We start from the raw sequence: 27520 nt of genomic DNA, 5'->3' as shown, positions 1-27520 counted from the left end.
CAACGAGATGCACAACCTGTGGACCTCATATGTTTTGCCTTGTATGGTCTGTTGGGAAATTTTATACAACAGCGCAATTCCAAAAATCACTCTGGCTCAAGGCAGTTACATGATCTTCGTGCACGTTCAACTTTGCTCATTGCACGAGTGCTTTGATAGTTTGGATGCCAGCCACTGTCTGTAACCTACTCTGGGAGCTTTCCAAGCAGTTGTACTTCCCTGCTTTCTTGCATAATCCATGGTTTCTCCAGCTGTCGTCATTCCCAGTCTTTCTTAAATTCCTGGCTAAATCTGCACAGGGTTTCCTGCTGAATTCTAGTTGCATACCTCTGGGACTCCTACCTCCTACACCCTATGGTTCTGGCTGCCCATGCCCCAACACTGACAGATTATCTTTTTTTCCTTTTACCACCCCTATTTCACACAAAGGTCCAGAGTCTGATCCCAGCCACAGCTACACATGGCTGAAGGGTCCTCATCACCTGCTGAATGCAATCTTGTGGTAGCAAGCATGCATTGTCCACTTTGCTAAGCAGGGTCCACCCTGGTTTGCCTATGAATGGGAGACTACAGGTGAGCACTGTAAAATATTCCCCTTAGGAATATCTGGGAAGAGCATCTGCATGTTCCAAGTTCCATCCTGGCATCTCCTAGACAGGGCTGAGAGAGACTTCTGCCTGAAACCTTGGAGAAGCAGCTGCCAGTCTGTGTAGAAAATACTGAGATAGATGGACTAATGGTCTGATTCGGTATAAAGGCAACTTCCTATGTTCCTATCTGTTCTGCACTGTCCTGTGTGTCCTGCACTGATTCAAAAGCATTGAGGGGAAAGCATGATTGCTATGGAACACTGGACCTTACTGCCTTTGTCATTAAATGTAGAAAAGGCTTTTGATAGGCTGAGTTGGAAGCTCTTGTACAACACAGTGCAGTCCTCCAAAATGTCTTAATATTGGTGTCATGGACCATGGTCAGGGCTGGTTGTTAAAGCTCCACCTCATTATGAGGTTCTCCAGGAACCTGGAGCCCTCCCATCATAAGACAGAAAAAAGAGTCTTTCCCCCTTTATTGGCCAAATCAATGTTCCAGCTTAGTGATAAGAACATAAGAACAGCCCTGCTGGATCAGGCCCAAGGCCCATCTAGTCCAGCATCCTGTTTCACACAGTGGCCCACCAGATGCTGCTGGAAGCCACAGACAGGAGTTGAGGGCATGCCCTCTCTCCTACCATTACTCCCCTGCAACTGGTGGGGATGTCTCTTTGTGTGGGGACACAACTGATGATGTGTCTCTTTTTGCCCTCTCCAGGAAACAATGAAGTCCTCTGTTGGAGGAGGGGGATTTGGCATGAGTCCCCAAGGGAGCTTTTCCTTTTTTGGGGCTGCCATATCAGAGTTCCTACCATAGTCTCTGTATGAGACTATAGTAGTTGTCAGGGCTTGCTGGTGGTTGCAACTAGTGTGGAGGTCATCACTGCCATGAGAGGGATGCATGATGAGGACTCTGCTCCACTTGTGACTGCCTCCTTGCCTTTTGCCTGCTCTGCCTGCTATCCCATCATTGGCCTGGTAATCAAGCTTGTTGCAATGCCAGCCCTATTTTCTTCCTTAAGGACAAATAAAAAATGATTTGTTTATTATCTAATGGGACCCAAATTTTAATATGATCTGCTTCCAAATGTCCAGTGTATGACAATACCACTAAATACAAATCAAGTCCCTTTATATATATTTACAGGTCTGGGCATTTTCAAGATTTGTTACACAATGGCAGTATTCTTGACTTGGTTTTCTCATTGTGGTGGTGGAGTCTACCACAGCAAGATATCTCTTGGAGAGGGACAGAGGCTCAGCAACAACTGCCTGGAATTGAGGGATGCAGCAGGATGGTCCTCTGGTAAAGTGCCGCCTACCCCTGCCCGTCGTGTGTGGGATTGGGCTCCCATGCCTGTATTTTGCAGTGCAGCTCTGTCTACATCATCAGTGGCTCGGTGCTCTTCTGGATGCCTGAAGTGACACTGATTTAGTGCAAACTCTACCAATTTGTCCTCTTAAGACACCTATGAACATATTTGTTTGCCACTGAATTCTAACATCCAGATTAAACCATATGCATGCTTTCCATAAAGAACTGAGGACCCAGTGTCTTTTAATATCATCCCACTCTACATACAGAGCTAGAAGCACAACTGAGGACAAAGATTCTTTGCAAACCCATATATATACCTCTCTGATTGATGGATGTAATGTTCCCTCCCACACACTTCTCTGATGAGATGGTGAATAATCATTATCAAGAGTCATTATATATACTCCTTTCCTCAGATTTTCTCCTCTGTCACAAAGTGTCAGTTGGCTATTTTTACCCCAGCTCCTCCCCCCCCCCCTTTTTTTGTATTTCTGACTTATACTGCCACACCAATCTTTCATAAAACTGTAGAAGATTAGGGAGGCAACAAGGCAAAAGGCAAGGATTGCCTAGAAAGAAACTCCTGTAGATCAACTCACATGCTCTAGGCTAGAAATAGCCAACTGTCACTTTGACCTTCTTACTGCTTTTAAACCATGGATGTTCTACCTTAATAAAAACCATGAGATCATCAACTGTCCATGTAGTGTCATTTGCTGTGTGCTTTTTTTGTTTTTAAGTTAGTTGACAGTGATCCACCAAATGCCTCCAGGAAGCCCACAGGCAAGAGGTGAGAGCATGCCCTCTCTCCTGCTGCTGCTCCCCTGCAACTGGTATTCAGAGGCATCTTGCCTCTGAGGCTGGAGGTGGCCTACTCAGGCAGGTAGCCATTGATAAACTTGCCCTCCTTGAATTTATCCAAGCCCTTCTTAAAGCCATTCAAGCTAGTGACCATCATCAGCACATCCTGTGGCAGAGAATTCCACAGATCAACCATACTATTTCAGTCAGGCTCCAAGCCCTGTGCACATTCCTGAGAAAGAGTTGTGTATTGGCAAAAGTCAAGATAGGAGGAGGGGTAAGTGATCATGTGCTAGCTTTGATCTGGGTAGGACAGTGGCAGCCAACTTACATGCTGTACCCAGCACTGTATCGAGGGTGTCAGAGAAGCAGGCCTGTCCCATCCTACCCAGATGGCAGCTAGCACATGATCACTTCCCCCGCCTCCTGCCTCCATTTTTGCTGAGTCGACATCCCACTGCTTCTTGGGAGTGTGCTCAGGGCTTGGAGCCCGGCTGGATGCTCCTTCTAGCCATCATCTCATAGTCATGAGAACAACCTATTGTCTATTCCTTTTATGGTTTTGGTCGAAGAAAAATCACGTTTATTAATGTTTATTATAATATATTTTTTAAACCTTTCTATAGTTCCCAGATGAAGGGCTTCAGGCTCAAGCAGCAACAGACACCACCATTACAATTAAAGGTTAAAGCAGGTGAAAACTTCATGACACATCTGAAAAAGCCTTCCAATATAACAAGTAGTAATACTGACAAATAACAGGCTTTTTATGCAGATTTTGACTGCTTGGCATACTTGTTTTTCTCACAAGCTGAGCCCCCTTACCCTGAAATGCTTATCCCATCTCCAATTAATAACACAGTCTATATTTCACACTCCTGTGCTGTTTTTATAGCTGTGCAGTCAGAATTCATCAGACCAGTCGCCTCTGTTGGTGCATGCTCAGTACTGGATCATTTAATCCCCTACTCAGTCTCAGTCAGAAACTGTCCATCATGATAGCTAATTTTTTAGACAAGCCTTGGGATCCATATTGCTGTGAGGGGGTGGCTTCCCAATCTCAGCCTTCAGATCACCACCACCTGCCATTGCCTCCAGGATTCCTGCTTCCACACAAACCCTCACTGTTCTACCAGCATTAGATTCTACTTCAAAGTGGGGAGAAGGACAAGCAGGGAGTGGAAGCTTTATGCTCCTAAAATAGGTGCCTGCTTTGTTGATGCTGCCAGAGCTGCTGAGGCTGCCACCCCCTCCTCCGCCTCAACATTCCAGTAGCCAGTGGCCAAGACACTGGAACCTATCACAATGAGGAGGAGTCTAGGCAACATACTGCTCCATTCCCAGTTCCCAGGTGATATTGTGACCACCTGAAGATGCCCAGACATTGTAAGCCAATTTAAAGCTCTCATAAAAAGTGATCTATTTTGTTTTTTTGTAAGAAGATTCATAAGTGGTAGGCCAAATACAATCTAAGCAGCGGGAATGTCAGATTCCACAATGCCTTAACAAGCCAGCAGAAAGTGATCACATTGAGGACAACTATACTTCCTGAGAGGTTATTATACAATGTGAATGCCACTTCAAAAACAAAAACAAAAACAAACAAAAAACTGGCATTGCGCTCCTATCTGTAGATTGGGATTCATGTTGGGACAGGGAGGAAGGCTTCATTTGTAGATTCTAACTTGTGGGGAGGTTCATGGAGGCATCCATGAACAGGATCAGCATCAGGCTTTGAGGCTATGCTGCAACGTGAAGCATCACCACTGGATGCAATGTGGAGCAGAATTCCTTGCCACAAGGATTTCTGACAATTATATTATTTCTTGTTGAAAATACAATTACTGTTTTAAATATCTGTATATCCTTCAGGTGTCCTATCCCATCCTGCAGACAAGAATCCTGGGTCTAATAAGTGGCAGGGCAGAGTTGCAGAATCTTGGACAGCTCCAAGTGAACAACCTCTGACAAGGACCAGAGGTGGCATGAGGGCTGCTTTCGTACATAATGGGGAACTGTGGGTTCAGCAGACCTGAGGTTTTCTCCCATTCCCCCCACCGCACTCCCAGACATTCTCGATCTGGAGTCTGGGAACCTGAAACAGGGGAGGAACTGGCTGTGCGGGCTTCCTCCTTCTCATGAAGGACAGCCACGGCAACCAACTGGAGACAGAGAGAGGGAGGAACTTCCTATCCTCAACTCCGGTTAAAAACAGCCGCAGCCTTCAGATGACTCGCCAAACCAAAGAGAAACCTAGGGTGCCAATTCAAGTTTGTGGCCAGAAACCTTGGGTCGCTTTTCTAATGGAAGCGAAGTTTCCCACTTTCAGATGACCACAAACTCAAACTTCTAGCATGGTTGCCTCTGGTTTGGCATGATGTCTGAAGACACTAGGGGTCCTAAATGTCTCCAGACTCAGACTGCCCCCTCCAACCTCTGCTTCCATATGAGAAAGCAGAGAGATTTAAAGGGGCAGTCCTCTGCCCTGGAGTCTTGCATTCCTCTTCCACTCCTTGATGTCCCTCCTGGCCCATTGTCAGTGCTGGTGTGCAGACATGGAGGAGTGAGCTATTTGGCATGAAAGTTTGTCAAGGGGCTCAGGTTCCAGCTCAGGTAACAATGGCCCTGAGTTTTCCAGTTCTGAGGTTTCTGGATCTGGGATTTTCTAGTTGGCAGGTACAGGCTCCAACCTGATTGCTCCCCTCTCCTCAGGGTTGGACTCTGAGCTACAGTTCAGGACAGAAGTCATGGCACCAATAAAAATTAGTTTCAATATGCTTGATTTTAAGATTTGACATTTCACTGAATGTTCTATTTTTCTCTGTCTAAGGAGTTGCGGGGTCGGTTTTCTAAGCATGGACCTGTCTATCTGGGCCACAATCCAAGATCTTAGCGGGTGGGAGTGGGGGGAGACAGGATCCAAAGTCAGACATTCCTAGTAGGAGTTGTTGCTTTATTTCTTCAACACACACACACACACACACACACCCATGAATGTCATATCATGAGCCACTTCTGACAATTCATAAAAGGGTGATGTTCAAGAATAATATGGGCCAGTGGCAGATATAGGGGAACAATTAGTTCAAAATGAAATTATGGAGCCTACTTTTAACATATTTTAACATGGTGACTTCTACCCACTTCCTGCCCCATTGCCATGTGCTGTGAATTTGGTTTGTATCTGACTGTCAGAACATGCGTGACAAAAGGAGCTGACACCATTTTGAAACAACATGGTAGATTGTTAAAAAAACAACAAGTTGGGGTTCCTTAGAATCCCCCCTCCCATTTGCCATGAATTTGTTTTGTGTCTGGCAGCAGTTATTAGAGGGACACATGGGCACACACATTGTTCTCATAAGCCTTCTTCCATTTGGAACATAGACTGAAAAGATCATATTTGTGAAATAAGCTTGGGAAAGCACTATTATGACTGAGGAAAATGGCTTTTGAATGATTTTGTTACGATGCGTCACATACCAAAATATAAAATTAGTCAGCAAACTTCCACTCATACCCTTAACATCCTGTAAATACACACAGAAGTTCAAAAGTTATAATCCAAAGCAATTACTTCTGTGGTCCCACAGGAGAAGATACTCTCTCTTTCTAACAAGCTAGTCAGGGGTGCAGCAAGGTCAGTGGGGGCCTGTGTTCAATAAATGAACATTGCACACACACACACCTTTAATTCCCCCCCCCGGTGCCTCTTACTTTATTTTTAACTTTGTTCCATCGCCTCTGTGCCTCCTTCCTCTGCCTCTGCAGCTGCTGCTCCCCGCCCCCTGCTACTTGGCTCTTGCCACCACTGCTCCTCACCCCTGCCACTCAGTAGCTGGTTCACACAGCAGTGAGGGAGGGCTCCGTGTCTTCTGTCTTAATTCAAATGAAGACAGGAGCCATAACCTTTTACTGCTGTATGACCAGCTACAACATTTTCTGCCGGCTTGCACCATACTGAGGGGTTATATGGAGAGAAGCCATGGAACACTACACACACACACACCTGCTGTGTGAACTGGCTACCAGTTGGTGGGGGTGAGGAGCAGTGGTGGTGAGGACAGCAGGGCAGGAGAAAAACAGCGCGGGGTGAGAGCGGCAGGGCAGGAGACAAGCCATGGTGGTGGCCACAAGCAGCAGGAGGGGGCAAGGGGCAGATGGCAAGGCTCCTAGGGTGTGTGGCAGCCTGTGTTCATTAGACACCTTTGAATATGGCTTGCTATGCTGCTGATGCTAGTGTTGTAGGTGCAGGGTAGTATGGTTTTTGTGGGAAAGCATTCAAACATGGAAACCCCTCCACCTGCAGCCTGAAGTGGTACAGTCCATAAAAAGCTTTAAACTGTTGGTTCTGTTGAATGTTATCAACTGTGCCTTAGAGATGCTGCAAAAGAATTCTGAGGACAAAACACAAAGGAACCTTTACATTTATAATGGGTGTCAGGGCACAGCTGGCTTCTTTGGCAAAGCACATTTTGTCTTCAAATAAAAAGGAAAGAAAGAAAGAGAAAGAGAAAGAGAGAGAGAGAGAAAAGCAAAACAGCATGATTGTGTGTTCTGTGTATTGGGGCAGTGCCCCCTTAGTGCACTGCAGGATATTTTTCAAAGTGAGCTCTTGCTACTTTCAACTAGCAAGGCAAGCTTTTCCAAGTCATCTCTCTGAGTTTCTAAAAGAAAATTCACTCAGACATGTGTTTCCCCCTATGCTCCCTCCCCCACCCCTATTAGATTCAAACTGGCATTTCGTTAACCAAATGAATGTGATGGAGCAATGGATCCTTTCATAGCTCCATAATTTCTGCCCCCAGAAATTCCTCTTAGGTTCTAAACAGAAGCTACTAGGGGAAAACCTTTGTGAAGTGAACCCATTATCACTTCTGCTGTTATACCACAAGTCTATCTACACACCAGCCAGCAATGCTATAGTTTTAGTCTAGCTTGCTCCTTTAGATTAAAGGCAATTCAAAAATAGAACCAAAGTACCAAAAAGAGAGGTTTTTTATTCCCTCTGTAAAGATCTGAATTCAGCCCTTTTACAGTCAGTGATCATTAAAAAATAAATGTTAGGAAGAGGAAATGTATACAGGGTTGACAAGGTGAGGCATCTGTCCCAGGCAGCAGAGTTTCAGATACCATTTAACAGCATAAAATGTGCCAATTATTTAGTTTATTATTATATGTTTACCAGCATGGAATACTAGTTGAATTTTTTTGCCAAGGGGCATCAAAATTTCTTCGGTCATATCCAATCTGTGGTCTTTAATTAAGAGCATGACAGCTAGTTTATTTATCAATACTCCTTTAATATATTTCCAGCTATCTTAGTTGCTTTTCGGCTTAAATTATGTTAAATAAATAAAATATGATAGATAGATAGATAGATAGATAGATAGATAGATAGATAGATAGATAGATAGATAGATAGATAGATAGAACATACTGTATAACATGACTTTAAAAAAACTAAACGATAAAACATTAGGCTGGTTTGGATGATATGCCTCACAAACCACACAATTAGAAGTGGGAGCTCACACATCTCCCCACCCGCACATTCTGCCCCACATATTCACATGGGCGAACAGAACATTCAAATTAATTGTGCTCTTCCAATATGATGTGTGGAGGGGAGACTGGATGTGTGGACTCTTGCTTCAAATCATGGGGTGGAATCAAGCTGGTTGGATAGTATTATACAAACTGGCCCCTTGTAACTTGACAAACAAGTAAAAATATAACCTTTTAAAACATAGTATTTTTATTTTTAAAGAACAAATTGTTGTTCAAAAATACATGTAATATGCATATAAAAACTATTAACCTAAATAATTACATTGAAAGCATCACATCATGGGAAAACTTCAGAAATCATGGCCAGCATGATGCACAGTGTCTCAGCAACTCGGCAGACCATGCTGTGGCTGCTGCAGGCTCATAAAGGCAGCCCCAATGCTGTTGGGAATGAGCGGTTGTGCCAACACTGTCACTGCTGTTACTCCCATTCACCGCAAATTGAAATTGTTGTAGCAGCAGCTGCTTGTTCTCAACAGCACTGGGGCTGCCTTATGAGCCCACCGCTGGCCCGATGCGGTGTGAAGCATTGCTGAGATGCTGCACATCATGTCAGACAGATAGTATTAACAAAACAGAAAAAATGCATAGAACTATTAAAAAGAAAATAGTCGCAGTTTCAGTAGGGTTCTTAGACGACAGGAAAGACTAAGCTGGCCAGTTTGGGAAGGTCTTGTCTAGGGATGAGTGGGTTCCCCACATGGTCTCCATTACTGTCCCACCATTCTGATATCCTTGGAAAGAATGTAGCAAAGTAGGTATGGGCTCTGGGATAAGAAAATTGGGACTAAGGCAAAATCCCTCCCCCCCTTAATTCATGATGATGAAATTGGTGGAACCATTTCAGTTGGAAGGGGATGAAATGGAGGTGAAAGGGGACTTTGCTCGTGGCAGTGATGTTCCTCCCAGCAGCCACTGCCTGGTAGTCACCATGTCTCATTCCAAGAAAGACCCATTCTTTGCCCAAAAAGTGTTCAGTGATTTGCACATTTCAAGCGAACGTGCACAAACACTGACAAAGCTTGAACAGCACCCTCTCTACTGCCACGTCCCCTTCCCTCTGTCCCAAAGCATCCACAGGCTTGCCTTGGGGTGGGGGAAGGCAGCAGAGGTGGCATCTGCAGGTGCTAAAGCCTCCTCCACCACTGATGACTCACAAGTGGACTCAGCCCTGATTGTTTGTGCTTGCTCTGCAAACAGGGGTCTCATCGCCTCAGTCTTGCTTGCAAGCAATCAAATGAGGGAGTTTGCTATTTCAAGCACCCCTTGTTGGTTGATTGCCGCATCTCTGACTTCTGGGTGGGAAATTGTGCCCCCTCCCAATCACCAGTTGCCATTTTTTCCCCTAAAAGGCCACAAAGAATGATGCTGTGTCCTCATGTAGTGTGCCTGCAAAACAGGCAGCAAAATAACCTAGTGCCCCTGTTTTGTCACTGTCCCCAGCCTGCCCCCCAAATTTGAGCCAAAGCCTCAGCCTTTGGGGAGAAACCCCTTAAACACAGAACTTGACATCTCAAAGGGCATGCTGCAAGTGCTATTGCCTGATTTGAAATGGGCCCTGGGCCCCTAGAAGTAGCAGTTAAAGCCAGAGGGACTCAATGGCTGCATTCACACGTCATGTGGAACCACGCGTCCAATCAACCTGCAGTTCCACTCCCTCCAGTCCTGCTCTTCTATCCACATTCGGACAAAATGGAGAGCGGGCTCTCTGATGTCAGAGAAACTGCAAAGAGGAGGAGAACTGGCTGTGTGGGCTTCCTTCTTGCTTGAAAGACAGCCTGCACAGCCAATAATGCCCAGAGAGATGGAGGAGTTTCCTCCCTTAACTCTCATTTCACCAAATGCATCCTCCAGTGCTGCATTCAGACGTCACACTCCTGATTATGAGCAGCGAAACTCACTACATGCCAAGGGTTTAAATGGAAGTCTGCAGGGTGCAACCCTGGGTTGATGGATGAATGGGACTGGAGTTGCACGCATTCAGACATAACGGTAGGCAAACCTCTGGCCCCTGCAACTCAGGTTCTATAGTACACATGAATACGGCCAGTGAAAACTGAGGCCCACACTTTTAGTCCCCTAGATATAGATTTGTTTCCCCACTAAATAGGATTGCATTGTTGGTCAAGATAATGCTGCAAACAAGTTATTATTCATCCATTCTGGATGAGGTTTTGGATACCAACCTATTTCTGATATACTCTGAGGCGCAAGCAGAGTGAAGTGCCTCAAGGTGGTTTGTGGGGAGAGCGGGCTTAGCCCATTCCCCCTGCACATGAGCAGGGAGCCGTTCCTGCGTGGGTTGATCAGCCACCCACATGATTGCCAGCTCCGTCATGGAGCCGGTAGTGGCAGCAGAGATCGGGTGCCGCCCAGCACCTGGAAGTCCCAGAATGCCCTGCACAACTGTGCAGGGCATTCTGGGGAGACCCGCCAAGGCTGGGAGGCTTGTTAGAGCCTCCCAGTCGGGAGTCTTCTTGTGAGTAGTCACGGCCAGTGTGGGGGCGTGCCGCAGCATCTCACGATTGGAAAAACCAGGTTAATGGAGCGCTCGCTCCATTAATCTGGTTTAAGCGGAGGGGTATTTTTGAAGGTTTGCTTCTGGGAACCATGTGGCTCCCATTGCAGCACACTACTGCGCGGAACTGGGTTGGCCTCCCTTAGCCTGCTTCCGCGCAATCATGAGAATAGCCTCTTTGTTAGTGATATTCTTTGCTGCTCAATCACTATCCATTTGAGGAAATAATTTGAAGGTGTGTTTTTTCCTCATAAGTAACCTACTTTGGAAAAACTAAATTACATGGCATGTACAAAAATAGTCTACCTCTGATGAGCTAATCTCTCTGGAATGAACTAATATATTCTCAGTGAACTAACCTTGTTTTCAACAATTTGATGTACTTTATGTTAACTGAGTTTGAATAAATGACTTCATTTTGTTGAATTGAAATATGTTATGTAGATCCATTTGGGTTTTGATAGTTTTGGTAACTGATTATTAACGTCATTGTACATTTTATTGAGGAAGCACAGCTATATATGGGAGAACAAAGAAAGAAAGCATGGATTAGGGCATATAAAGAAACACACCTCACCCCCAAAAGTGATAACAGCCAGGAATAAAAGAAGGATTTGTTTGTAACAAGTTTAACAGATAATAAAAAACATTTTTATTACAGAGTTTATTTGTTCAGATTAAAAAAAAATCAACAGGTGATTAATAGTAGAGATTAAAAGTTAGAAGTCATACTGAAAGAAACTATATAAAAATATATCAAAACTGCATCAAAAATAGACAAGAGTGATAAGAAGTTAGAAGAATGGGACAAAAATGCAAAAGATTGAATTTAATATGTGAAGCCAATCCAGGCAAAAGATATGAGATCCATCATCAGATCTCCTGACATTTCCTTTAAAAAAAAAAGGAAAAAAAGGCAGCTACAAAGCAAAGGGGGAACTGAATGGATATGGTTCATTGCACTGGGGAGAGAGGTTCAATCCTTTCTCCATGCCATTTCCCCATTCTATATCACTCTACCTGCTCTCCGCCAGTTGATACTTGCCCTGTGGGGGGAAACATATGGGTACTATACATTTGGTGGTGGAGGAAGGAATCTAGTGGGGGGAATTTGGTGGAGGGCGGGAATCTGGGGCGGGATGGGGGGGACACCGGTAAAAGATTTGACCACCTTTCCCCAGCAACATAGCCCCAATTTAATTTAGTATTGTTGCTTATTTAACACCAGGAGATGTTGAAAAGCAGTGGAGGAGGAGGAGATCTGATTTCAGATCTCTAAGGGTCAAACTTGTGGTGATGTTCAACCTATTGGGATGGTGGTAGGGGCCCCCCAATCTCACTTGGAACTGTGGCAGCTAGCAAGGGAGGTTAACACTTTCCCGCTGCACCATTTCTGTGCCAAAAATCACCCCCCAAGCAGGTATTTGCCCTTGAAGCTGCTATTTGCAGCACCATGCTCCCCAGAGGGAAAGTGAGCACATTCCACCAATCTGTCAGTTTGTGCAGTCTGTCTGTCTGTCTGTCTGTCTGTCTGTCTGTCTGTCTGTCTCTCTCTCTCTCTCTCAGACCCTCTCTTGCCACTGCATGATGGGAAAGATTGGGGTGATTGGGGTGAAGAGGAAGGTGGATGGTATACCAAAAGCATGTTGCTGAGGGTGTTCCATAAGATGGAGCTGGCCCTGGTTCCAATGGGTCCAATCTCCTTCTCACACTGCCCATTAAGAGACAGGTGAATAACCATTCTGGGCTAGTAACGAGCAATCTTCCTAACAAAGAACAGTATAATAACAGATGTTTCTTGTGAGACCTAAAAGAAATGTGCAGCAGATGAGTAGGAGCGGGAGAATATTCAAAAGAGAAAACTTTAAGACCAGTTGAGGAAAGGAATGTATGAGTTCTAATCATCCCTACATTCAATTTATAAAAGCATGCTTAGACCTCATTCTACCCTTGGATCCTGCTATCACTCAGTCCTGGATTGTTTTAATTAATTAGTAGCCAAAGTCCATTTGTAACAATCCTAATTTAATTGCTGGCATAGATTTTTTTTCAACAGATAATGTGGTTTTAATTGGTATGTGCAAGGTATCTCCATATAATAAATTGCTTGTTGAGCAGGCCAATCAGATCATTAGTTTGAAGCATCATTTATTCCCTGTAGTTTGGGAAGAAACAACAATGCCTTTTTAAAAATCAAGTGGTTAATTACTAAATTAAGGCCTTGCAAATCCCTAGTGTGACCATGGATAGGCTTAAAATAAAGAGAGACAATATTAATGGGAAAGAATTGGTGGCATGATAGAGTCATAATGTCACCGCAGAAAGTGACTAGAAGAGACAGTCTTCCAGGCCTCACCTCTGTGACAGTGGCCATTTTGGAAGCTGTCACACATGCCCAATGGGCCTCTGCATGGCCTGAGGCCCGACCCGGCCACACAGAGGCCCATTGGGCATGACCCAGCTGCACTGAGGCCTCTTGGGCATGTACAGCGGCCTCCAAAGACTACCCAAACTGGGCTATTTGGAAGTAAATGGAGGCTGCGGGGAGGACCTCTGGAGGTGGGGAACTCCGTGGCCACAAACAAGCCCCTGGAGTGGTAGCGGTGGGTTATATTTCTTTTTTTTAAAAAAAGTTTTTTAAAAACATTTTTAAAAAAATAAAAAGTAAAAATAACAAACCCTAGAACTAAACCACAATCGGGCCAAACCACCCTGAGCCATTTGGGAAGGGCAGTATACAAATCAAATCACATCAAATCAATCAATCAATAAAAACAGGGGCCAGTTTGGTTTGGGGGTAGTTCGGTATCAAACCACCAAACCAGCCCTGTTCAATGTAGAACAGGTTCGATACCAAACCTATTGTATTGGCACATCCCTGCTCTGTAATACCAAGTTGGTTCAAAATAAGTCTGAGAATATCCATGACTTGGCTATGGATGAAGGGGCCAACCTGGTGTGCATGTTGGAGACTCGTGGAGAGGCTAGCAGTCCGGTTTGGTCCCAGTTTCTCCTGGTGGGTTACTCCAAGGTGGAGCAGGTTAGAAGATGTGGGGTGTAGATGTGCTGTATTCCATAAGAATATCATAAGAATATCCAGAAGATGTGAATATCATAAGAATATCCAGAATATGTGCTGTAGTCCATAAGAATATCATCTCCTTTACCAGGATCCCTGTCAGGAAATTGGCCTATATTGAATGTGTGTACCTAGGTCTAGGGACCAATGATAGACTGGGACTTTTGGTGGTGTAACCAATACCCAGCTGCCCAACAGAATCCCTAACTGAGCTAACAGACCTGGTTGCAGAGTTGGCGTTGGAGTGGCCCAGGTTGTTGGTGGTGGGAGACTTCATTTAGGGACCGGTTGTTGGGAGAGGCTCAGGATTTCATAGTGGCCATGACATTTGAAGATCTATGCTCTGACAGTGTGGGCTAGAAAAAAAGCAGTTCTTTTCTACCCAGGAAACAGTTACCATAGTGTGATCAAATTCAGCATACATGCAGGGAGAGAATCACCAAGGACGTCTAACACAAACACTTTGAATTTCAGAAGAGGAAACTTCTCCAAAATGAGGAGTATGGTGAGGAGAAAACTGAAAGGGAAAATCAGGAGAGTCACTTCACTCCAGAATGCATGGAGTTTACTCTAAACCACAATACTAGAAGCCCAGTTAGAATGTATACCCCAAAGGAGGAAAGGTACCACCAAGACTGGGAAGATGCCAGCATGGCTAACAGGTTGCAGTGGCAACATGGAAGATTGGCGAGGAGTTCAGTGGTGTAACCCATTCCTGCCCTCTACACATGCTAATAATCATATATTGCTTATAATCATATATTTCTGCATATAGAATGTTAATTTCAGGCCTTTTCTCCTTGGGCCCTTCTAGAAGAAGTGAACTATGAATGGTCCTTGCTCTTCTAGACCAGGTGTAGATTTGATGTTTATATCTTGCCAAGTAGTACTGCTAGACCCCAGCGATATTTCCCAAAATAATTAGGAAGGATCAGAGGCTTTGCCCAACACAGAGATAGTGCTTCCCAAAACATCTAGGGAAGATGAATCAGGCTGTGCACAGGGTTGGAATGCATTTGGCACCCAATCGCACACTTGTTGATAAGGAGGCCTATCACTCTCTTCCTTTCCTGTTAGATGAAAGGAATGACATGTCCAACTTTACACGCACACAACTGGTGCGGAGGGGGCCTACAGCCTTTTCCAAGGGCTGTTATATAAAAAGGCACACAGATAACCTAACTTTGGAGTTTTGTGTAGGTCAAGGAAGCCATGGCCGAAGCTGCACACCAGAAGGGGCACTGAGGGTCATTCCTTCTGTTTTGAGTGGACTTCCCACAGACAAGGTCCCCAGCAGGAGAGGGACGTATGACTGCTCTTTAATCTGTAATCTTCTCTTTATTCTATGATTCTCTTTTGATTTATTACTTAGTTTCATTTCATCTGTAATCCTCTTTGAACTATTATTGAGCTTTACTTAATAAAACCTCTGTTAGCATTCAACACTGCTTTGAGCCTATTGTCTGTGAATCCCAAACAACCTGTTGCACACCGGCTGGCCAGCAGTGGCAATACACAGGTAGACTTCCAAAAAGTCAAGGAAGCCATAAAGGGGAAGAAGACTTCCTTCTGAAATTGGAAGACCTGCCCAAATAAGAACATAAGAACAGCCCTGCTGGATCAGGCCCAAGGCCCATCTAGTCCAGCATCCTGTTTCACACAGTGGCCCACCAGATTATTCTGTGAGAGAGATAAGAACAAAGCCCATCAGCTAAAGAAAAATAATGACAAGAAAAACATTTCACGTAGATGTTCTGTAACTTCATATTTGCAGCTTTTCAACTTTAATTTTAGAAGCAGACTTTATCACAAATCTTAAATGACTCCTCTTAAAAAGAGATTGCCACAAGTGCTCTCTCTCCATTCACCTTTGCAGTGTTGATTCAGAGAACAGAGAACAGAAATGAAGAGTACAGAAAGGAACACAAACTATGGCAAAAGAAATACAAGGTGACAATAAGGGAGGTGAAAATAGAGTTTGAGGAACATTTAGCTAAAAGCATCAAGGGAAATAACAAAAAGTTTTTTAAATATATCAGAAGCAGGAAACCTGCCAGGGAGGTAGCTACACAATGAGGGAGTGAAAGGGATTATTAAGGAGGATATGGAGGTTGCAGAGAAGCTAAATGAGTTCTTGGCATCTGTCTTCATGGCAGAGGATACTGAGCATATACCTGTTCCTGAACAAGGCTTTTCGGGGACAGAGGCTAAAGAACTGAATCAGATAGAAGTGACAAGAGATGATCTTCTAAACTGTCTGGAAAAATTAAAAACTAGCAGATCTCCAGGGCCAGATGGCATCCATCCAAGAGTCCTTAAAGAACTCAAATGTGAAATTGCCGACCTCCTTGCAAAAAATATATAACTTATCCCTACAATCGGGCTCTGTGCTGGAGGACTGGAAAGTAGCAAATGTAACACTGATTTTCAAAAAGGGATCCGGGGTGATCTGGGAAATTAAAGGCTGGTTAGCTTAACAACTGTTCCAGGCAAACTGATGGAAAGCATCCTCAAGGATAAAATTGTAAAGGACATAGAAGAAAAGGTCCTGCTGGGGGAGATCCAGCATGGCTTCTGAACTATTTAGGGTAGTGAAATCAAGAACATATTGTGAGGAGCTCCAAAGGGAGCTCTCCAAACTGGGTTAGTGGGCAACAAAATGGCAAATGCAGTTCAGTGTTGGCAAGTGTAAAGTGATGCACATTGGAATGAAAAACCTCAACTTCACGTATATGCTGATGGGATGAGAGTTGTCGGTGACTGAGCAGGAGAGGAATATTGGAGTTGTGGTGGACAGCTCGTTGAAAGTGTCGACTCAATGTGTGGCAGCTGTGAAAAAGGCAAATTCCATGCTAGGGAAGGGGATTGAAAATAAAACTGCTAATATTATAATGCTCTTATACAAAACTATGGTGTGGTCGCACTTGGAGTACTGCCAACAATTCTGGTCACCACACCTAAAGAAGGACATTGTAGAACTGGAAAAGGTGCAGAAGAGGGCAACCAAGATGACCAGGGGCCTAGAGCACCTTCCTTATGAGGCAAGGCTACAACACCTGGGGCTTTTTAGATTAGAAAAAAGATGACTTTGTGGAGACATGATAGAGGTCTATAAAATCATGCATGGTGTAGAGAAAGTGGATAGAAAGAAATCTTTCTCCCTCTCACATAACACTAGAACCAGGGATCATCCCATGAAATTGATTGCCAAGAAATTTAGGTCCAACAAACCTAAGTACTTTTTCACACAACACGTAATTAACTTGTGGAATTCTCTGCCATAATATATGGTGACAGCCAACAACCTGAATGGCTTTAAGAGGGGTTTGTATAACTTCATGGAGGAGAGGTCTATCATTGGCTACTAGTTGGAGGGCTATAGGCCACCTCCAGCCTCAGAGGCAGGATGCCTCTCAATACCAGTTGCAAGGGAGTAACAGCAGGAGAGAGGGCATGCACTCAGCTCTTGTCTGTGGGCTTCTCGGGGGCATCTGGTGGGCCACTGTGTGAAACAGGATGCTGGACTAGATGGGCCTTGCACCTGATCTAGTTGGGCTGTTCTTATGTTCTTATGCCCACATTGCTTCTGCAAATTAACATCCAGCAAAGTTGTCTATGGTCATGAGGGGGCAAGTATGTACCCCACTCCCCACTGAACACCGTTCCAAGTGTTCTATGCTTTATTAAAAAATTAATATAGTGAGGGTGGGGCAGGGGCAGAGGCAGGAGGTTACTTTAACATTAAATTAAACAGCTTCTTACCAGTGGTACCACCTGCACTGAAAGCCCTGACTGTAGTGCTCCCACTGGTATCCCACTTGGTGGCAGCATGTCTCCAGATCTCATTGCACCGAGGTCAGGTGAGATCCGGAGATGCACCACCACCATGTGGGACGCCAGTGAGAGCCCTGCGGCTTTTAGTGCCAATGGTGCCGCTGCTACGAAGCTATATTTAATTTAATGTTAAAGCAACCTCTTGCTGCCTCCTCCCCTCAGCACTGCCCTCACTATATAAAGATTTTTTTAAAAAACCAGCGGAACACTTGGAACATTCCGAGTGGAATGGTTCTGTTCTGGCGAAACATCAGGGTAGTCTTGGTGTTTCAGTCTGAACATTCCAACTGTTTGGCACTCTGAGTAAGGGTTTAGCTGTTTATTTGTTTATTTCGGCCCAAGGCCAGCATATCTGAGTAAGAGTGGAAAATCAAATGTGTTCCATGTACACCTCTAATCACTAGAGCTATCACCTGGACAGCACCACTATATGCACACTAAACTAGATAGCCATGGCAGTAAAATAGTTAAGGGCATTGTGGATGAGAGCTGTAAATACATGAAGTTGAGGATCTTCATTAAAACCATTAATTGTGTTGCGTCTCTTTATTCTAGGCTTTTGGAGCAATTAGTTCCACCCTTCAGCTCCCAGGAAAACTGCCTTCCTCCAGCTATAATATCTTTCTGTTAGTAATGAAGATATTGGGTCAGTTCAGATGATTCTTTGTCCACCAGCCTGACCACACAGGATAAGAACATGTACTGCACATCTTTTCCCCTCCAGAACACCTTTCCCTTTCCATGTGTCAGAGTGGTTCATCTACACACACTGCCCCCCCCCAAAAGCCATGTAAATGATCAGTTGAAACAAACAGCTTCCTCCCACAATTATTATTTATTTTTTACTTAACATGTTTTTATACCGCCCCCAACTCACATCTCTCAGCGGTTTACAACAAGCAAATTAGGAGAGAAGGCACCTCAGCATGCCAGGGATGTGTGGGGAGGATGTGCATGCTCATGATGCATGCTTGTCTTTGTCACATGTGGTCAGGCTGGTGAACAAAGTATCATCCCAAACCAGCCCAAAGTAAACTTCATTCCATTCCATGTGATTTCTCTGGACATTATATACTGGCAGTTTTTATTATCTATCACCCTCTCTGTAATTCTGTAAATTTGTACAATGTCTAGAGATTTACATATCAGGCGGTATAAAAATATGATTAATAATAATTGTTGCTGTTGTACAACCTTATTTGTCCATCTTTCAACATTTATATTACCCAATTTATTTTGCTTAGAGTTGATACTGATATTTCATCGAAACTAAAAATCAAAGTGAATGTGTGGGTCCCACCTCAGATAAGATATCTGATCCTAAGCAAAAGAGCTTTGATAAGACACCAAAATATCTCAGTTTGATTTTTCACACTACGGTTGTGGTGTGCTTTTTCATTTTAAGAACAATTACAGTGCTAATGCATTCAGTCCAAGGAACTGGTCATATCTCCCCCACAATTTTCATGAGCCTTTTTTAAGCCCAAGTGTAACATTTAGCATTCAGGTTAATGGTTTGCATCTTGTAAATATCTACTATTCCATTCTGCTCACAATCCACTGTCAGAATTGTTGCTTCATCAAGAAGCCATGTCAAAATACAGAGGTTCTTTCATAAGCTCTTTGAATAATTCACGGAAACAATTTTAGCCTGTGCAGACAATCTGGTTACAATCAGTATCCGGTTACAATCAGTACATGGAGCAAGATTGTACCTATGGACCCTGCCTCTAATCATCATGATTGATTGCATCTTGAACACAGATCCTGGCCCTCTCTGCATGATCTGTGCCCTGCATTTTTGTAAACCTGTGTCTATACTATAGATGGAGACTCACATGCTTGAATGCTACTCTTGATCCCTCCTTGGCTCTGACTACTCTTCTGGCCGTCCCCAACTTGCTTTGCTGTCTTGCATCCTGACACCTACCTGATTTGGATTACACATTTGTTGCCAGCCTCTCTCATCCTTGTAAGCTGCTCTGGAACACTATCTTTTCCGGGTTTGGCCTGTGCCCTCAGCCCACTGGGACTGTCTGCTGGCTCCCCTGGATTGCAGAACCTGATTACCTAAAACATAACCATTAACAAAGGCTTGATGTGCTCAGAGCTTGCTCCTGCTTCTGATATATTTTATGTAATTATTTGATATTTGACTGCTGATAGTTGACAGTGTTTGATAGCTGGCATGCATAGGTTTTTGGCAGTATTTTACCGCTGGAAGTCAGTTAAGTTTTTGAGAATACTTGATACTAGGTAACTGTCAGGAGCTGCCCGTGTTATGACTGGGGATCTGAGAAACCTGAATACTACTGCCCCATATGGCAGTCAGCTGAATTACACCAGTCTTGCCATGCATGGAGTTCTCAAATCCTGGTCTGACTCCATCCAGCAAGGTTGTTCCTTCTGGCACAGGAGAGATTTTAAAAGGCTTTCTGTCTGGGCTCACCCTTTCTCCCATTTTCAAAGCCTCTTTGGGCTTGGTGTGGGGTGTGTGTTTTTTATCCTGGTGTCCTGCTCATCTTGACCCCCAGCTTCCGTTCTGATTTTTAGCTTGTCTTCTGCTCCTGGTTCCCTTCCCGTTATCCACTTATCTACAATGTTGATTCCTGACTTACATCTTGACCTCAGTTCCTGACTCTCCCTTTACAAAAACCCTTAAGTGATACTTTGTTTATATTTTTACCCAAATTTTCTTCAAGTGAGCTGAGGATGGCATACATGCAGTCTACATATTTCAGCCAAACCTCATGGGATTGTTGTTACTGCTGAGGATGGCATACATGCAGTTGTCATCTTTAATCCTCATAACAACAATCCCATGAGGTTTGGCTGAAATATGATTGCAGGCCCAGAGTCATCCTGGGAGCTCCAGGATTTCCAGAGCAGAAATGTGAATGCAGCTTGTCCTAGTCCAACAGCCTATCCCATATTATCAAACAGGCTTTTACTTCACTACACAGGCTTATTCCTTAGTTGATGAACTGATGTCCTCTTATATCAAGGATATGACTCTGGGGATGAGGGCATCCTGGTAAGGAGAGATCAGATAATAGTCAGCTGCACTTGGGACAAGTAGACTGACCACTTGAGCCTTGTTCACATGTTATGTTCAATGTGCAAATCCACATGTTATGTTCAACTCACATACAGCAGAACACTTCCTATCTGTACCATGCATTTGAGAGGGTCTTGTTTTGTAGCTGCTTCCCTCGTGAACACAACATAAACATAAATAGATTTAACTAAGAGTTTATTCAGAAACAACTCCATTTACTCCTTCTCCTTTCCCTTTCTGACTCTACCCCCCACCCCCACTCTCTACAGGATCCCCTCTGGTGGAAACTTCTAAAGAACAAAAAAATAAAAGACACCGGATAGAATACAGCACATTCCTCCCCTTCATAACAACCAGAATGGAGCTGATTTAAAATTCAGTGACAAAAGTCACTGGGATGAGCTGCTGATATACTACTTAGTAAAGGGAGAATTCTGCCTGCATACAGGGGAGAAGAAGCCACCTAAGGGCTCAGCGGGAAAATGTTTGACTAACAAGCAGAAGGCTGCCAGTTCGAATCCCCACTGGTACTATATTGGGCAACAGCGATACAGGAAGATGCTGAAAGGCATCATCTCATACCCTAACCCTTTCTGACTCCACCCCACCCCCACACTCTCTACAGGAGCCCCCCTGGGACAAACTTCTAAACAACAAAAATTTAAAAATATTGGATAGACTACAACAGATCTGTACCCAAGTTCATCTTTAAAATGAATGCACTAAAAAAGAGGCACTCTAACTCCCAGACCTTGGGGACCCAGCCCATGGCCTCCAAGGTCTGGGGGTCGCTAAGGGACCAGAGGGGTCTCCAAGGGTCCAGAGGGGCCTCCAGGGGCCTCCTGCCAGCCTGCAGCCACCACACCACTGCTACGCCAAACTGCCAAACGTTACCTTATTTTTAATCGCCAATGTGTGCAGCCAGGGAGCGGGGTGGGGTGAGCCAAGTAGGCCTCCCCGCATCCCGTGGCGGTGGCAGCGGGTGGAGCAGCTGCTGGGCTTGCCTGCCTGGCCCAGCGGTCCTTGAAAATTGTGAGGCAGTCCAGCATGCCTGCGCAGAAAGGAACACATCACAGTTTTCAAGGACCGCTGGGCCAGACAAGCCGGCCCAGTGGCCACTCCACCCACCCCTGCTGCTGCCACGGGGTGGGGGAGGCACCATACACCCCCACCCCCGGCGAAGCACATTGGCAGCTAAAAATAAGTTAACTTTTGGCAGTTTGGTGCAGTGGGGCAGGCACGGGGTGGTGGCAGAAGGCCCCCCCCGAAATTCAGGGGGGCCTTGTGGCAGAGAGGAACTCACAGTGGGGGTGGTCCAGGTGCCAGTTTTACCTAGGTGAGCCACATACAAAGACATACAAAGCCCCTGCTAACTGGGCAAAGAGGCACCTTTTACCGTGGTGATTCTCTTTATTTAGCAGGGGGAGAGTCCACCCCTGGCACAGTACTTCCAGTGACTGTTGCTGGTGTCTATCTTAGCAATAGCAATAGCACTTACATTTATATACCGCTCTATAGCCGAAGCTCTCTAAGCGGTTTACAATGATTTTTAGCATATTGCCCCCAACATTCTGGGTACTCATTTTACCGACCTCGAAAGGATGGAAGGCTGAGTCAACCTTGAGCCCCTTTCAGGATCGAACTTGTAACCTTCTGGTTACAGGGCGACAGTTTTACCACTGCGCCACCAGGGGCTCTTATGTTTCTTTTTACAATGTATCTTATGTTTCTTTTTACAATGTGAGCCCTTTGGGGACAGGGAGCCATCTTATTTATTTGTTATTTCTCTGTGTAAACCGCCCTGAGCCATTTTTGGAAGGGCGGTATAGAAACTGAAATTAACAACAACAACAACAACAACAACAACAACTGACAATAAAATTCAGCCATCCCAGGTCCTTGGGAAGGACTCGATGTCTGGATAAAACAAACCAGACAATAACACCTGTCTGACTGTGTAAACAAGAAATAATAATAATAATATACCTGTGTACAGATACCTGAATGGATGTACTGTACAATGTAATGTCTCAATAGGGCTTGGGTGATTTTCCAGCTTGGTGCAGAGGTTGCAAATATGATGTGCCATATTGATAGGCTGTTAGATAGTGCTGAGGAGTAGTGGCAGTCATGGTGCATGTTGGTACCAATGACACTGAGAAATTTAGGTATGTGGTCTTGGAAGGACTTACATATGGTATGAAAAAATAATAGAAAGGATTGTTTTCTCACACACACAAAACTAAAATGTGGTCACCCAACTGACTGGCAGTAGATTTAGGAGAGATAAAAGAAAGTACTACCTTGTACAATGCATAATTAATTTATGGAATTCACTACCCCCATGATGTAGTGGTGGCCACTAGTTTAGCTGCTGGATTGAAGGGCTTGCCCATCTAGCAAGATCTTATGTTTTGACATGCTCTACTTTCCGTTTCTCTCTACATGATCCTAACAGTGTTTTCAGTTTTTCTTAGAAAATATTCTGACAAACCCTTGACCTCCACAGGGCTGCCTCTACTACTTTTAGCCTGAAAGCCTGCTGTGAAAAGCTCTTCTAACAAAGCCTTGTTCAAGCTTGTTTTGTGCGTGTGCGTGCATGTGATCTCCTCACAGTTCTTTTTCCCTTCATTGTATGTCCTAGTTTTCAAAAACTATTTCTCTGAGGTCCATCATTCTCCTTGATCTCTGATCTTCACTGTAACAACCGATTAGCATCTGTTGTTATGGATGGAAGTTGGACATAATTTTTCCCCAAGGCTTTAATCCAGGATTTTATGGAGGTGGATATATTCCTGATTCTATCAATATTCAGAGTATTACAGCTAGTGCTTTATCTAAGGCCTCTAATTTTTACCCAGCACTAATTTTTCATTGAAGCTCTAAGGGTTCTAGCGCATGCTGAGCAGTGTCAATTGACAGATAAGATACTTGAGGAGATCAGAGAAATTAAACACTCTTTGGTCAAAGTAGCTTCCCTTTTGGAAGTAGTTACTACAAGCATTTATACTGATGCTTCTGCATCTAACAGTCTTACAGTCTGCTTCTATAATGCAGTGACTACCGATGCAAGAAAGAATATTGCTTTAAGAACAGGTCAGCCTCGCAACCATTACAAGCAGTGTTAAGAGGAGAAGGAGCATATCCAGATAAGAGTAACAGAGTCACTTACCTAATAATGACATTCCTCTCAATTCTCTGTGGAACAGGAGGCCCAGAAATTTTCAGTACTGTAGCTGTGCTATTGTACTGAAAATAGCGGCTCATGTTTTGAGAAACAATTATGAGAGAAGCCAATTAGAAAAGGAGTAATTTTGTATTGTATACACACTTCTTTGCCCACAAATGGGCAGCAGTTCTGTTAGTGCAAAGGGGGCTGTTTTCACCTATTCCTCATACCTCTGAAGCTCCTCTGTGCTATATGCCATCCTGTTCTGGAGAGTCCCCCAACCCCGCAGAAGCCAATTTCCATAGGGTGCAGGGAGCTGCAGAGGAAAGCAGAGGAACTGGTGAAAATCACCCCATCACTCCCCCCTCCCTTTGTGTGAATGGAAGTGTCTATCAGAATCTACCCCAGTTCAGCTCCTGAGGAATCCTCAGAGGAGGAGGACATGGCTCAAGGAGATCCCTCATGTGAGGGTCCTAACATGGCCCCTGGCAAGCCTCTAGTTAGAGAGAATTCTGATGTTCAGCCAGGAAGATCCGGGTCCCGGGGGATACCCCAACAGAACCCCCAAGGAATACCCCAGCTCAGCCTCCATGGAGATCCAGCCTGAGAAGGACTCTGATAGAGTCTCTGTCAAGACACCTCTGAGCAGTAAGACTAAGGATCCCCAGCCATCCAACTCCTGGGGTCTCCCACTTCCTCCAGATCCCCAGGCAGACCCCAGTGAGTCTGACATAGAGGAACTGCTGAACCACCAGGTAAACCACCCAGAGATTGTTATAAACCACCCAGAGACATACGTTTTGGGCAGTATAAAAATATGTAGGATAAAAATAAATAAATAAATAACATCACATCACATCACATCACATCACATCAAGCCCAGGCCAACCTGCAGGAGTGGCAACAAAGTGCATGCTTGGCATCACGACAGCGCTTACTTGAAAGTGGCCTCCTCAGGAACAAGAGGTCTACTCAGAAGGAAGCTTAGGATCAGTTCCACTGCAGCTGTTGATGAGCCATAACTTAACTATCAGCTGGAACCCTTTAAAAAGCCTTCCAAAATCCCAAGATAATTGCTGGAACAAGAGCTCTGCAAGTTGAGCTCTCCACAGGGGTTAGCTAGGGGAAAGAGGGCTCTCTCCCCGGTGGTCCCTCAGAGTGAGAAAGATAATGAAGAAAACAGGGAGAGGTGGAGCTGGGGGACCCGTGTTCTTTGAACCCATCCACTCAATTATAGCTATACCACGATGCTCCAGTTTCCTTGTGCCATTTTCCTAGCTGCATTGCAGAACACCCCTCCGGCTCCTACTTCTTTTTTTAGCAGCCCGAATATTAGACATCCTAGGAATATGGCCTCAGCAGCACCCTGCCCTCATCTAAGCTGGAGGACCAACCAGCTCTGCAATCAGTGTTCCTTCTAACAGGGATTCCCAGATGCTGTGGACTACAATTCCCATAATCCCTGAGCAAAAGCCATTGCAGCTGGGGATTCTGGGAGTTGTAGTCAACAACTTCTGGGAAATCCTGTTAGAGGGAACACTGCCTGCAATCCTGTCAGCATTGCTCCACTGGGTGAGTGTTCTTCCACTTCTTGCAGACTCTGTGAACGCAGGACAGTGCCTTACATCCATGGAAAGAAACATTGGAATACAACCTATTTTTCCCCAAAGATCAGTATTGTGGAATAATGTTGCATCTATTGGACAAAGCAAATGTATTAAATTAGCTAAGAGTCAACAGAATTTCCTGAGATGCAATGAGTGGGGTAACTGGAAATATTGATTATGAGAAACCACCTGACCCAGAGACATCTAAGGAGGTAAAGTGCCTAATTTTCCACAAGTTGTGTCAGATATCATAGGTATGCTGTCAAATCACCTGAAAAGTTTTATTTGTTAATTTAGATGATTTTTCCAAATTGTTTTTTTCCTTTGGAGTAGCCTTGTGTATTAGAGTTGGGGGCCCTGTCAAATATCTCACCTCCCCTGCAGTGTTCTCTCTAATTTTTTCCCATCTCGGTGCAGAACGAGTCTTGTTCTGGGATGCAGTATCAAGCATTCAGAGCAGAGTTGCCAGAACCTAAGGGGTATACTCGTGGGTCAAATGGGCCGCAAACCAGAATTTGGTTTTTTTAAAGCCAAATCTGGCCACCTAGATTCAGAGTGGGACCTTTCTGATTCAAGCTGAGCGGATCTAAAGTTAGCTCAGTGGACATTAAAAAAAAAATTGTGTGTGCACATGCCTTAGAGGGAACACTGCTCCCCTGGTATCTTTGCTGCAGAAGACCTGTAAGGACATGAGCCTCTGTGAATTATCAAAAAGCCCCAGTATAGCTGTGTACAGTGGGGTGAAGCGGAAGGGAATTCTGCCCCCACAGTGTCATTCACCTGTGTGCCCTGCTGCTCACAGGGCTTATGACAGGGCTTGTCTGAAGAGCCCTCCCTGTGATAGTGGGCACATCCTTGACTGCAAGGGTGGAACGATCACTGTTGAAACTGTGAGCAGTGGGGCACATGGGTGATTGATGTGGTGGGGGTGGGACTTCCTCTCCTTCACCCCACTCTGCATGGCTACAGTGGAACGTTTGGATAACATCTGGATCAGGCTACGGTGAAAAACAAAATATTTTTGGAACACCTTTTATTTCACTTCGATGCAAATACTGCACACTCCCCACAATGAGTTTTTTAAACTCATAATATGTCTTTGACTTTCATTTGGGGGCATATCTCATGGCTTACATTAGAATTTCAAAATCTGCATTCTCCTAAAAAATCATACCACACCGCTAAATATAAAAATTCAATTTTGAACAATCTCCAAACCTCAAGGAATAACATTCATTCTATGTGTTTAAAAGGGTTTTCTTTTTCTTTAAAACTTTGGTTGTCGCTGATCATTCTCTTCTTCTTTAGTTTTTGGCTTTAAAAGGACAGGAGCATAGGAAAATAGGAATCTGCCTTAAACTGAGTCAGACCATGAGTCCATCTAGCTCAGACTCAGTATTATCTACATTGAATGGCAGCAGCCCTTAACAGGGTTGCCAACAGGAGTCTCTCCTAGATCTACCTGGAGATGCCAGGGAGTGAACCTGGGAACTTCTGTATACAAGCAAGCAGATGCTCCTCAACTGTGCTATGGCCCCACCCCCTAAGGGTTTCAGTGCTTGCATGTAGTCTTCCATTCAAATTCAAACCAAGGTAGGCCTTGCGTAGCAAAGAGGACAATTCGTGCTTGCTACCACAAGACCAGCTCCCCTCCCCATGAGTTCCATTTCTGTAATGAAGATTGCTAGATTGTGGTCAAACCTTAATAAAACCAAAGTCAATTGGCAATACATTCAGAACCAGCAAAAGCAGATACATTTTTCATGGAGTGGTTGTTCAATATCACAAGATATGGCAATAACCACTAGCTTAGATGGCTTTCAAAACGTATTAGGCAAAACCATGGAAGACAGGACTGTCAATGGCCATTAGCCATTATAGCTAAACAGCATCTCCATGTTTAGAGGGTTTATACCTCTGAGTACCAGATGCAAGACACACAAAATAGATCATCATCTTCCTCCCTTACTCAAGA

The 27520-nt window shown here is 44.4% G+C and overlaps 1 protein-coding gene and 1 long non-coding RNA gene across 4 annotated transcripts in view; one reads left to right on the top strand and one right to left on the bottom strand.

Moving 5' to 3' along the window:
* Positions 1-2608, top strand: part of LOC128327488 (uncharacterized) — a 56780-nt gene extending 54172 nt beyond the window's left edge. Inside the window, exon 2 of the long non-coding RNA XR_008308636.1 lies at positions 1738-2608. This is a non-coding gene — a long non-coding RNA (uncharacterized LOC128327488). The remainder of the gene's footprint in view (positions 1-1737) is intronic.
* Positions 1-27520, bottom strand: part of PRMT8 (protein arginine methyltransferase 8) — a 424784-nt gene that overhangs the window by 240117 nt on the left and 157147 nt on the right. The window lies entirely within an intron of this gene.

This window comes from Hemicordylus capensis, chromosome 5 (assembly GCF_027244095.1).
Source record: "Hemicordylus capensis ecotype Gifberg chromosome 5, rHemCap1.1.pri, whole genome shotgun sequence".
Classification (NCBI taxonomy): domain Eukaryota; kingdom Metazoa; phylum Chordata; class Lepidosauria; order Squamata; family Cordylidae; genus Hemicordylus; species Hemicordylus capensis.
The sequence above is the reverse complement of the archived record's forward strand: the minus strand, read 5'-3'. Positions and strand labels throughout refer to the sequence as shown.